Raw genomic sequence first — 12,244 nt, 5'->3', positions numbered from 1 at the left:
TGGAGGCAGATACGATAGTGGTGTTTAAGAGGCCTTTGGATAGGCACCTGGATATGGAGGGTATGGATTATCTGCAGGCAGATAAACATTGGTCTTGGCATCATGTTCAGCACACACATTCTGGGCCGAAGGGCCTGTTCCTGTGATGCACATGATCTTCCTTGATTGGACAGAATGTTGTAAAGGTGCCAAGAGGTTGCCTGGATCTGAGGAGCAGTTCTGCACACACAGGTTGGTAAGCTCGCTCCTGCCTTCTACTGGCTGACAGCCCCCTCGCGTGCTGTATCCTTTAGGAACACACATGGACCCAGCTCCACAGCACAGCTGACAAGCACCAGGCTCAGTCGGGCCAGCCAACCAGTTTGACACTTGTTCACAAGTGAGAGGATCAGAATTAGGTCATTCGACTCCGCCATTCAATCATGGCTGATCGATCTCTCCCCTTCAACCCCATTCTCCTGCCTTCTCCCCATAACGCCTGACACCCGCACTAATCAAGAATATCAATCTACACCTTTAAAATATCCACTGACTTGGCCTCCACAGCCTTCTGTGACAAAGAATTCCACAGATTCACCACCCTCTGATTGAAGAAATTCTTCCTCATCTCCTTCCTAAAGGAACGTCCTTTAATTCTGAGGCTGTGACCTCTAGTCCTCGACTCCACCACTTGTGGAAACATCCTCTCCAAATCCACTCTGTCCAAGCCTTTCACTATTCTGTACTTTTCAATGAGGTCCCCCCCTCATCCTTCTAAACTCCAGTGAGTACAGGCCCAGTGCCGACAAACGCTCATCATATGTTAACCCACTCATTCCTGGGATAATTCACGTAAACCTCCTCTGGCCCCTTTCCAGGGCCAGCACATCCTTCCTCAGATATGGGGCCCAAAACTGATTGTGCTTTGTTGCTAACACAAACTAGATGAAATGATAAACACTTAGTCATAGAGTCGGTGACAGGCCATTGGGCACAACATGACAACCAAGATGCCCTGTCTCTGCTAGCCCTACTTCCACACATTTGCCCATAATCCTCTAAACCTTTCCTGTCCATGAATCTGTCCATGTGTAACTTAAACATTGTTATACTACCTGCCTCAATTACCTCCTGTGGCAGCTTGTTCCCTATACCAACCAGCCTGTGTGTGAAAACCTTGCCCCTCAGGTTCCTATTAAATCTTTCCCCTCTCAGTGTAAACTTATGTCTGTTGCTTCATGATTCCCCTGCCCCGGGTAAAGGACTCGGTGCATTCACCCTATTCCCCTCATGTTAGTGTACATCTCCATAAGATCGCCCCCCAGCCTCCAAGGAATAAAGTCCTAGCCATCCCAACCTCTAGACAGCTCAGGCTCCCGAGTCCTGCCAATATCCCAGCAAATCGCAGCACCAAAATAACTTCGCAGATAAGCTAAATCATTCAGCATTTCCAGTTTTGAACCAATTCTGCCTCAGAATAAGTGGGGTTTAGTTTAGTTTAGAGATACAGCGCGGAAACAGGCCCTTCGGCCCACCGAGTCCGCGCCGACCAGCGATCCCCACAGATTAGAGATTGGTAGATATGACATTGTGGGGATTAGAGACATAGCTCCAGGAAGATCAGGAATGGGAACTGAATATTCAGGGTTATACATCCTATACAGAGGACAGGCAGGTGGGCAGAGGAGGTGGGGTAGCTCTGTTGGTGAGGGATGAAATTCAGTCCCTTGCGAGGGGTGACAAAGGGACTGACGATGTGGAGTCGCTGTGGTTAGAATGGAGGAATTGTAAAGGTAAGAAGACACTAATGGAAGTTATCTACAGGCTCCCAAACAGTAGCCTGGATATAGGGTGCAAGTTGCAGCAGGAGTTAAAATTGGCATGTAACAAAGGTAATGGCACTGTGGTTATGGGAGATTTCAACATGCAGGTAGACTGGGAAAATCAGGTTGGTCCTGGACCACAAGAAAGGGAGTTTGTAGAATGCCTCCGAGGTGGATTCTTAGAGCAGCTTGTACTGGAGCCGACCAGAGAAAAGGCAATTCTGGATTTAGTGTTGTCCAATGAACCAGATTTAATAAGGGAACTCAAGGTAAAGGAACCGCTAGGAGGTAGTGACCATAATATGATTAGTTTTAATCTACAATTTGACAGGGAGAAGGTTAAATCAGAAGTGTCAGTGTTGCAGTTGAACAAAGGGGACAATGAAGGCATGAGAGAGGAGCTGGCCAAGGTCGAATGGAAAGGGATCCTAGCAGGAATGACGGTGGAACAGCAATGGCAGGAATTTCTGGGCATAATCCGGAAGATGCAGGATAATTTCATTCCAAAGTGGAAGAAAGATTCTAAGGGGAGCAAGAGGCAACCGTGGCTGACAAGAGAAGTTAGGGATGGAATAAAACTAAAAGAAAAGATGTATAACATAGCAAAGAGTAGCAGGTAGCCAGAGGATTGGGAAACTTTCAAAGGACAACAGAAGGCAACAAAAAGGGCAATACGGCAGAAACAGGTGAAATTATTATGAAGAACAAGGAAATGGCAGAAGAGTTGAACAGGTACTTTGGTTCTGTCTTCACTAAGGAAGACACAAACAATCTCCCAGATGTACTAGAGGACAGAGGATCTAGAGAGACAGAGGAACTGAAAGAAATTTGCATTAGGCGAGAAATAGTATTGGGTAGACTGATGGGACTGAAGGCTGATAAATCCCCAGGGCCTGATGGTCTGCATCCCAGGGTACTCAAGGAGGTGGCTCTAGAAATCATGGACGCATTGGTGATCATTTACCAATGTTCTATAGATTCAGGATCAGTTCCTGTGGATTGGAGGGTAGCTAATGTTGTCCCACTTTTTAAGAAAGGAGCGAGAGAGGGGAATTACAGACCAGTTAGTCTGACATCGGTAGTGGGGAAGATTCTGGAATCAATTATTAAAGAGGTAATAACGGTGCATTTGGATAGCAGTAACAGGATTGGTCCAAGTCAGCATGGATTTATGAAGGGGAAATCCTGCTTGACTAATCTTCTGGAATTTTTTGAGGATGTATCAAGTTAAATGGATGAAGGGGAGCCAGTGGATGTGGTGTAGCTAAACTTTCAGAAACCCTTTGACAAGGTCCCACATAGATTAGTGAGCAAAATTAGAGTACATGTATTGGGGGTAGAGTATTGACATGGATATAGAATTGGTTGGCAGACAGGAAACAAAGAGTAGGAATAAATGGGTCCTTTTCAGAATGGCAGGCAGTGGCGAGTGGAGTGCCGCAAGGCTCGGTGTTGGGGCCGCAACTGTTTACCATATATATTAATGATTTGGATGATGGAATTAGAAGTAACACTAGCAAGTTTGCGGATGACACAAAGCTGGGTGGCAGTGTGAACTGCAAAGAGGATGTTAGGAGGTTGCAGAGTGACTTGGACAGGTTGAGTGAGTGGGCAGATGCATGGCAGATGAAATATAATATAGATAAATGTGAGGTTATCCACTTTGGCGGCAAAAACAAGGAGGCAGATTATTATCTCAATGGTGTCAGGTTAGGTAAAGGGGAAGTGCAGCGAGACCTGGGTGTCCTTGTACAGCAGTCACTGAAAGTAAGCGTGCAGGTACAGCAGGCAGTGAAGAAAGCTATGAAGAAAGCTAATGGCAAGTTGGCCTTCATAACGAAAGGATTTGAGTAGAGTAAAGAGGTCCTTCTGCAGTTGTACAGGGCCCTGGTGAGACCACATCTGGAGTATTGTGTGCAGTTTTGGTCTCCTAATTTGAGGAAGGACGTCCTTGCTATTGAGGCAGTGCAGCGTAGGTTCACGAGGTTAATCCCAGGGATGGAGGGACTGTCATTTCAAGTCAAGTCAAGTCAAATTTATTTGTCACATACACATACTCGATGTGCAGTGAAATGAAAGTGGCAATGCCTGCGGGTTGTGCACAAAAATAATTACAGTTACAGCATATAAATAAAGTTAATAAGTTACTAAACATAGCACAAAAAGTGTCGACAAAAATTTAGTCTCTGGGGTTATCAAAGTTGACAGTCCTGATGGCCTGTGGGAAGAAGCTCCGTCTCATCTAGCTCCCTCACCCTGAACATAGGATCCCCCCAGGGCTGCGTCCTTAGCCCCCTACTGTACTCCCTGTACACACATGACTGTAGGGCCAGGTTCAGCTCAAACTCCATCATCAAGTTTGCTGATGACACTGTGGTGGTGGGCCGGATCTCCAACAACGATGAGAAGGCCTACCGGGAGGAGGTGGCTGATCTGGCACTCTGGTGTCAGGACAATAGCCTCCTCTTGAATGTCACTAAAATAAAGGAGCTGATTGTGGACTTCAGAAGGGCTAAACATCCAAGGACGTACACGCCACTGGAGATAAATGGGTCTATTGTGGATAGGGTGAGCAGTTTCAAATACTTGGGAGTCCGCATCGCAGAGGATCTGACGTGGGCAACGCACATTGCCGCACTGGTGGGTAAGGCTAAGCAGCGCCTTTACCACCTTAGACAACTGAGGAAATTCAGAGTGTCGCTGAGGATCCTTCATTGCTTCTACTCTGGGGCTGTAGAGAGCATCCTGTCCGGCAACATTACAGTCTGGTTTGGGAACAGCTCTGCCCAGGACAGGATGGCCCTGCAGAGAATAGTGCGTTCGGCAGAACGTACCATGGGAACTACACTCGTCCCCCTGCAGGACCTATACATCAGGAGGTGCAGATCCAGAGCAAGCAAGATCGAAAGACTGGGCTTGTATTCACTGGAGTTTACAAGGATGAGAGGGGATCTTATAGAGACATAAAATTATAAAAGGACTGGACAAGCTGGATGCAGGAAAAATGTTCCCAATGTCGGGGGAGTCCAGAACCAGGGTCTAAGAATAAGAATAAAGGGGAGGCCATTTAAAACTTTTTCACCCAGAGAGTTGTGAATCTGTGGGATTCTCTGCCACAGAAGGCAGTGGAGGCCGATTCACTGGATGAATTTAAAAGAGTTAGATAGAGCTCCAGGGTCTAGTGCACATGTGTCAAACACAAGGCCCGCAGGCCGACTCCGGCCCGCCATCTCATTTTATGTGGCCCACGAGAGCTTAATTGTCACTGGTCGAATATCTTTAAAGTTACAGACATTTTTAACTTTCAAACTCTCATTTCTAAACACATTTTTCCAAGTGCTGTGCGACTGACAGCACCACAGCACCACAGCACCTACCACAGCACCACAGCACCACAGGCCTCAGCACCACAGCACCACAGCACCTACCACAGCACCACAGCACCACAGGCCTCTCCCTCCTCACTCGCTCGCACAAACAAGATGGACGCCGTTAGCGGAGCTAGCCGCCCGCCCGCCCGCCCGCCCGCAATCACAGCCTCACCTCTCCTCACTCTCCCACACCCGGGCAGGAGGGAGGGAGATAGATGGTCCTCATCCGTCCCTTCCGTCCCTTCAATCCACGGGCACGGCGTCCTCGTGTCCCCCCTCCCGCCCGGGCCCAGCACCGTTACCGCACACAGGCCGCAGCGCAGCGCAGCGGGCAGCGCAGCGGGCAGCTTCTTCTCCTCCTCCTCCTTCAGCGGTCGCTGCCACCGACGGCCCGTCGCGACCTCAGAAAGATGGCGGCCTCCTCACGCTCCGCCATCTTGTGCGCGCCCCCCGCAGCGCCTCTCCCCCCCCCCTCCCCCTCCCCACTCTCCCAGACCCGCGGCCGCCCGCCCGCCCGCCCGCCTCGAGTAGTCCCACCTCCACCGCCCGACTCCAGTAGTCCGGGGCTCCCTGCACGCTCGGTAAGTGCCTTTCGCCGCCAACGGCTCCACGGAGGGGAGTGGACGTGGGGACGGGTGGGGGTAGGAGGGGGAGGGGTGGAGGAGAGAGTGGGGGGGGGGAGGAGAGAGTGGGGGCGGGGTGGGGGGAGGAGAGAGTGGGGGGGGTGGGGGTAGGAGGGGGAGGGGTGGAGGAGAGAGTGGGGGGGGTGGGGAGGAGGGGAGGAGAGAGTGGGGGGGGTGGGGAGGAGAGAGTGGGGGGGGGAGGAGAGAGTGGGGGCGGGGTGGGGGGAGGAGAGAGTGGGGGGGGTGGGGGTAGGAGGGGGAGGGGTGGAGGAGAGAGTGGGGGGGGAGGAGAGAGTGTGGGGGGCGGGGTGGGGGGAGGAGAGAGTGGGGGGGGTGGGGGAGGAGAGAGTGGGGGGGGTGGGGGGAGGAGAGAGTGGAGGCGGGGTGGGGGGAGGAGAGAGTGGGGGGGGTGGGGGAGGAGAGAGTGGGGGGGGGAGGAGAGAGTGGGGGGGGGTGGGGGGAGGAGAGAGTGTGGGGGGGCGGGGTGGGGGGAGGAGAGAGTGGGGGGGGGTGGGGGAGGAGAGAGTGGGGGGGTGGGGGAGGAGAGAGTGGGGGGGTGGGGGAGGAGAGAGTGGGGGGGTGGGGGAGGAGAGAGTGGGGGGGGAGGAGAGAGTGTGGGGGGCGGGGTGGGGGGAGGAGAGAGTGGGGGGGGTGGGGGAGGAGAGAGTGGGGGGGTGGGGGAGGAGAGAGTGGGGGGGGAGGAGAGAGTGTGGGGGGCGGGGTGGGGGGAGGAGAGAGTGGGGGGGTGGGGGAGGAGAGAGTGGGGGGGTTGGGGGGAGGAGAGAGTGGAGGCGGGGTGGGGGGAGGAGAGAGTGGGGGGGGTGGGGGAGGAGAGAGTGGGGGGGGGTGGGGGAGGAGAGAGTGGAGGCGGGGTGGGGGGAGGAGAGAGTGGAGGCGGGGTGGGGGGAGGAGAGAGTGGGGGGGGTGGGGGAGGAGAGAGTGTGGGGGGGTGGGGGAGGAGAGAGTGGGGGGGGGTGGGGGGAGGAGAGAGTGGGGGGGGTGGGGGGAGGAGAGAGTGGGGGGGTGGGGGGAGGAGAGAGTGGGGGGGTGGGGGAGGAGAGAGTGGGGGGGGTGGGGGGAGGAGAGAGTGGGGGGGGGTGGGGGAGGAGAGAGTGGGGGGGGTGGGGGAGGAGAGAGTGTGGGGGGCGAGGTGGGGGGAGGAGAGAGTGGGGGGGTGGGGGAGGAGAGAGTGGAGGTGGGGGGTGGGGGAGGAGAGAGTGGGGGCGGGGTGGGGGAGGAGAGAGGGGGCGGGGTGGGGGGAGGAGAGAGTGGGGGGGGTGGGGGAGGAGAGAGTGTGGGGGGCGGGGTGGGGGGAGGAGAGAGTGGGGGGGGTGGGGGAGGAGAGAGTGGAGGTGGGGGGTGGGGGAGGAGAGAGTGGGGGGGGGTGGGGGAGGAGAGAGTGGGGGGGGGGGTGGGGGGAGGAGAGAGTGGGGGGGTGGGGGGAGGAGAGAGTGGGGGGGGTGGGGGGAGGAGAGAGTGGGGGGGGTGGGGGAGGAGAGAGTGGGGGCGGGGTGGGGGGAGGAGAGTGTGCGGGGGGGTGGGGGAGGAGAGAGTGTGGGGGGGTGGGGGAGGAGAGAGTGTGAGGGGCGGGGTGGGGGGAGGAGAGAGTGGGGGGGGTGGGGGAGGAGAGAGTGGGGGGGGGTGGGGGAGGAGAGAGTGGGGGGGGGTGGGGGAGGAGAGAGTGGGGGCGGGTGCGGGGAGGAGAGAGTGCGGGGGGGTGGGGGAGGAGAGAGTGTGGGGGGGTGCGGGGAGGAGAGTGTGGGGGGCGGGGTGGGGGGAGGAGAGAGTGGGGGGGTGGGGGAGGAGAGAGTGGGGGGGGTGGGGGAGGAGAGAGTGGGGGGGTGGGGGAGGAGAGAGTGGGGGGGGGGATGGGGGAGAGAGTGGGGGGGGTGGAGGAGGAGAGAGTGGGGGGGGTGGGGGAGGAGAGAGTGGGGGCGGGGTGGGGGGAGGAGAGAGTGGGGGGGTGGGGGAGGAGAGAGTGTGGGGGGGGATGGGGGAGGAGAGAGTGGGGGGTGGGGGGAGGAGAGAGTGGGGGGGTGGGGGGAGGAGAGAGTGGGGGGGTGGGGGGAGGAGAGAGTGGGGGGGTGGGGGGAGGAGAGAGTGGGGGGGTGGGGGAGGAGAGAGTGGGGGGGGGTGGGGGAGGAGAGAGTGGGGGGGGGGTGGGGGAGGAGAGAGTGGGGGGGTGTGCGGGGAGGAGAGAGTGGGGGGGGGTGGGGGGAGGAGAGAGTGGGGTAAAGGGGGTGGTGGGGAAAGGGGGAGAGTGAGAGTGGGTGAGGAGAGAGTAGGGGGAGATTGGGACTGGGGAGGGGGACAGCGGGGTGGTTGGGGGAAGAGAGAGGGGTTGGGGGAAGGGGAACAGTGGGGGTCAGGGAAGAGTGGGGGGGAAGCAAAGAGGGAGAAGGTGGGTGGGGGGGGAGGGGACAGTGAGAAAGGGGGAGGAAGGGGTGGAGGAGAATGGAGGGGTGGGGAGGAGGGAGGAGAGGGGGTGTGGGGGGTGGTGGTGGGGGGAAGAGAGTGTGGGGTGGGAGGGAAGGGGGACTGAGGGTCAGGGGAGAGTGGGGGAGGGAGGGAAAGGTGGATGATGGGGAAGGGGACAGTGAGATTGAAAGGAGGGGGAGGGTGGGGGGAGGAGAGAGGGAGTGTGGGGGGAAGGGGGTGGTGGTGGGGGGAAGAGAGTGGGGGGGAGGGGGACGGTGACAATGCAGGTGGGGCGAGTGGGTGGAGGGGAGGGGGGTGAGGGGAGGAGAGAGTGGGGGAGGCGGGGTGGGTGAGGAGGGGTGGAGGAGATAGTGGGGCTGGGGAGGAGAGAATGTGGGGGGAGGAGAGAATGGGGGAAAGGGGGGATGGGGGAAGAAGAGAGTGGGGGAAAGGGGGGATGGGGGAGAGTGAGAGTGGGGCGGGGGAGGAGATAATGGGGGGTGGGGGGAGGACAGAATGGTGGAAAGGGCGGTGGTGGGGAATGGGGGTGGAGGAGAGTAGGGGTGGGAGGGAGAGTGCTACTGGGGAGGAGGGAAGAGTGCGGGTGGGGAGGAGGGGTGGGGGGAAGGGGACAGCAGGGGTGGGGGGGGGGAGGAGGGGGTGTTGGTGGGGGATGAGAGATTGGGGGTTGGGGAGAAAGGGGACTGGGGGTCAGGGAAGATGGGAGAGTGGGGGGTAGGGAGAGTAGGGATAAGGAGGATTGAGTAGGGGGGTTGAGGGTGCTACACCAATACAGGAGAGGCTTTGGGTCCAAGGCTCCTCGGTCACACCCTCTCCCCTTCCCTGTACTGCCTTTAATTGCGCTCCCCTTCCCCTGGAGGAGCACGGCATCACAGTGAAGGAGAAAGAAGATGGCCGCTGGCAGGACGGTGTCAGAGGCTCCCTCTTCCCTCCTCACCCACCCCTCCCCTCTACCCCTCCCCCCCCTCTCCACCTCCCCTCCTCTCCATCTCCCCCCCCCCCCCTTTTGAGATTCTTTTTTTTTTTTTAAGAGACAATTTATTTTAAAGAAAAAACGTGATTTCCCCAGGTCGCAATGGAAACCCTACAAGGAACGGGCCCAATTTGTCAATGTGCTTACATATATTTTTACATTTATGTTAATGCATGTACAATATTTGTTCATTTCAATAAATAATAATCAAATGCAGACAGTTATTTAACAATATGTTAAGGATTAGTTACATTTATACAGTCTTACAGTTACAACCGGCCCTTTGAGGGCAACCATAATGCTGATGTGGCCCGAGGTGAAAATGAGTTTGACACCCCTGGTCTAGTGGAATCAAGGGATATGGGGAGAAGGCAGGCACGGGTTACTGATTGTGGATGATCAGCCATGATCACAATGAATGGCCTCCTCCTGCACCTATATTCTGTTTCTATTAACACTATCCTACACACATTAGAGACAATTTACATTTATACCAAGCCAACTAACCTACAAACCTGCACGTCTTTGGAGTGTGGGAGGAAACCGAAGATCTTGGAGAAAACCCATGCAGGTCACGGGGAGAACGTACAAACTCCGTACAGACGGCGCCCGTAGTCGGGATCGAACCCGGGTCTCTGGTGCTGTAAGGCAGCAACTCTACCACCGTGTCACCCATTCCTTCTCGCCAGACATGCTGGCTGTCCCGCTGAGTTACTCCAGCTTTTTGTGTATATACTGTAAATACGTTCTCCAGAACAAGGGGCCACAGTTTAAGAATAAGGGGTAGGCCATTTAGAACGGAGATGAGGAAAAACTTTTTCAGTCAGAGAGTTGTGAATCTGTGGAACTCTCTGCCTCAGAAGGCAGTGGAGGCCAATTCTCTGAATGCATTCAAGAGAGAGCTAGATGGAGCTCTTAAGGATATGGAGTCAGGGGGTATGGGGAGAAGGCAGGAACGGGGTACTGATTGAGAATGATCAGCCATGATCAAAATGAATGGTGGTGGTGGCTCGATGGGCCGAATGGCCTCCTGCACCTATTGTCTATTGTGATCTGCGTGGGGTTTTTCCAAGATCTTCGGTTTCCTCCCACACTCCAAAGACGTACAGGTTTGTAGGTTAATTGGCTTGGTGTAAGTGTAAATTGCCCCTAGAGTGCGTGGGGTAGTGTTAGTGTGCGGGGATCGCTGGTCGGTGCTGACTCAGCCTATTTCCGAGCTGTATGTCTAAACTAAACTAAACAAGACCACTGTTGTCTTCATAGCTTTTCAATCGTAAGCCTAATAATGAATAGTATTTTATCAAAAGTAGAATTGCCTAAAAAATAACTTACTTGCCATGAACTTGGCTAAGATAGACACAAAATGGTGGAGTAACTCAGCCGGTCAGGCAGCATCTCTGGAGAGAAGCAATGGGTGACGTTTCGGGTTGAGACCCTTCTTCAGACTGAGCAACTTGAGCTGCACAACCCACCTACGTTTCACGTGTAGAGTGGGGGCTGGCCGAGAGACAGAGTCACAGATACAAGTCGTGTGATCAGAGATCACTGGCCCTTCCTCACGACTGGAATGAGCCAGGGATGTCTTGTCGCAGCTCGGTGAATGCCCCACACACACGCACCACAGAAGGGAGCTGGGCTAGGACTGGACAGCTGGGCTGGGACAGGGGAGGTGGGCTGGGACGGGACAGAGGGGGTCGGTGGGACGGGGAGGGAAGGAGGGGGTGGGTGGGACGGGGGAGGGAGTGGGTGGGATGGGAAGGGGAGTTGGGCTGGGACGGGACGGGACAGTGCAGGGGGTGGGTGGGACGGGGAGGTGGGCTGGGTTGGGACGGTGAGGGGCTGGGTTGGGGCGGGGTGGGCTGGGGAGGGGGCTGGGTTGGGACGGGGTGTGGGTAGGACGGGGGAGAGGAGGAGGGGTGGGCTGGGGGAGGGTGGGATGGGGTGGTGGGCTGGGGATAGGGGTGGTAGGGAGGGGAGGTGGGCTGGGTTAGGATGGGGGAGGAGGTGGGTGGGATGGGGGATGGGAGGTGGGCTGGGATGGGGGGCTCCACACGTGAATCTGAAGCTTTCCAGCCAGATGTGAGACCACGACTGGAATAATGAAAGGCAGAGTGGATAGAAACAGAAAATAGGTGCAGGAGGCCATTCGGCCCTTCGAGCCAGCACTGGAGGAGGCCCATCATTGTGATCATGGCTGATCATCCACAATCAGTAACCCGTGCCTGCCTTCTCCCCATATCCCTTGATTCCACTAGCCCCGAGAGCGCTATCTAACTCTCTCTTAAATTCATCCAGTGATTTGGCCTCCACTGCCCTGTGGCAGAGAATTCCACAAATTCACCTCAGTTTTAAATGGCCTCCCCTTTATTCTAAGACTGTGGCCCCTGGTTCTGGACTTGCCGAACATTGGGAACATTTTTCCTGCATCTAGCTTGTCCAGTCCTTTTATAATTTTATATGTTTATATGATCCCCTCTCATCCTTCTAAACTCCAGTGAATACAAGCCTAGTCTTTTCAATCTTTCCTCATATGACAGTCCCGCCATCCCAGGGTTCAATCTCATGAACCTACGCTGCACTGCCTCAATTACAAGGATGTCCTTCCTCAAATTAGGCGACCAAAACTGCACACAATACTCCAGATGTGGTCTTACCAGGGCCCTATACAACTGCAGAAGAACCTCTTTACTCCTATACTGAAATCCTCTCGTTATGAAGGCCAACATGCCATTAGCTTTCTTCACTGCCTGCTGTACCTGCATGCCAACTTTCAGTGACTGGTGTACAAGGACACCCAGGTCTCGCTGCACTTCCCCCTTACCTAACCTGACACCACTGAGATAATAATCTGCCTCCTTGTTGTTGCCACCAGGATGTTTCCACTGGTGGGAGAGTCTAGGACCAGAGGTCACAGCCTCAGAATTAAAGGGTGCTTATTTAGGAAGGAGGTGAGGAGGAACTTCTTTAGTCAGAGGGTAGTTAATCTGTGGAATTCATTGCCACAGAGGGCTGTGGAGGCCATGAGTGGATATTTTT

Source organism: Rhinoraja longicauda, chromosome 10 (assembly GCF_053455715.1).
Source record: "Rhinoraja longicauda isolate Sanriku21f chromosome 10, sRhiLon1.1, whole genome shotgun sequence".
NCBI classification, from domain to species: domain Eukaryota; kingdom Metazoa; phylum Chordata; class Chondrichthyes; order Rajiformes; family Arhynchobatidae; genus Rhinoraja; species Rhinoraja longicauda.
The sequence above is the reverse complement of the archived record's forward strand: the minus strand, read 5'-3'. Positions refer to the sequence as shown.